Source organism: Sinocyclocheilus grahami, unplaced genomic scaffold, assembly GCF_001515645.1.
Source record: "Sinocyclocheilus grahami isolate Dianchi unplaced genomic scaffold, SAMN03320097.WGS_v1.1 scaffold925.1, whole genome shotgun sequence".
Taxonomy (NCBI): Eukaryota; Metazoa; Chordata; class Actinopteri; order Cypriniformes; family Cyprinidae; genus Sinocyclocheilus; species Sinocyclocheilus grahami.
This window is the reverse complement of record NW_015506104.1, coordinates 63,985-65,164: the sequence shown is the minus strand read 5'-3', so window position 1 is coordinate 65,164 and position 1,180 is coordinate 63,985.

Here is a 1,180-nt window from a genome sequence, read left to right as displayed (position 1 = left end):
AGTCAGTACAGTATCCTGCTCTGCTGCCGTTCCGCGTCTCTTCACACTGAAGCAGCAGCAGCTCCCTTGATGCGGAGTAGCCTATTTTTTGTGACACATCATCGGCGGTGTGTCAAAACCTAAAGTGAGTCGTCTTCCCTAACCCTTTAGAGACGCCTATGACGCCCAAGCATGCTGTCTATGAAGGCAGTTTACTAAGTTTGGAGACAGCCATGTGCTCAGTAGAATCCATACATATTGTATAAAATGCCTGATCACTTGCACAATATAATCTCAAAAAAACATGCACACTTTTTTCACCTTTGCAGAAAACAAAAACAAAATATGAAACATAAAATGACGGACAAAGAATAAAAGTGGTAGATAAAAATAAAAGATTTATAATGTAGCTAATTCATATACTACTACTACTACATTCTTGAGATAATCTATTGAGATAATACCGTAATAATAATAATTATTATTATTAATTACCTCTCCACAGATAGTAATCTGTGATATAGTAATCCATAATTGATAATAATAATAATAATTATTATTATTATTATTAATTATTAGTAAACTTATGTGATTACATTTATTTTTGTGATATTTACCTTTATTGAATTGTATATTGTGAATACATGTGATTCTTGAGATAGGACAACACTTTACTTTAAAAAAGGAACATTTTTATTTGGAAATGTGTCACAGTAGGCCCTTTCGCACCGCTTTAGTTCCAGAACTAAATGTACGGTACTAAAGTACTGGGACGATTTTGCGCAAACTATTTCCCAGTACCATTTACAGGGTTGCATTCGCACCGACAGTGTGTACTAGGAAGTGACGTAAGCCGGTCGACAGCGACGTCATTTGTGTGCGGCATTCAACAACAGAAACAAAAGAAGAACTACGTTAACAACAGGAGGATGGAGGACGCTGTGATCGGAGCTGTTTTTGTTGTCTCGCGGGTTTCACAATAATGGACATGGAATGTAGACGTATACGTAAAGCGATTTAAAGAACGGAAAGGAGGACTAAGAATCTCCAACGACAACTGGCAGTGCTACATTTGCTACAAGTGCCTGCACTTCAGCGTCTGTCCATCTATCGCTGTTCTCCATACATGCGAAATAAGTTGGCATGCTTACAGTATGTTTACTCGGAATTTTAAATCATGGCGGGTGAGGGTGTTTTCATA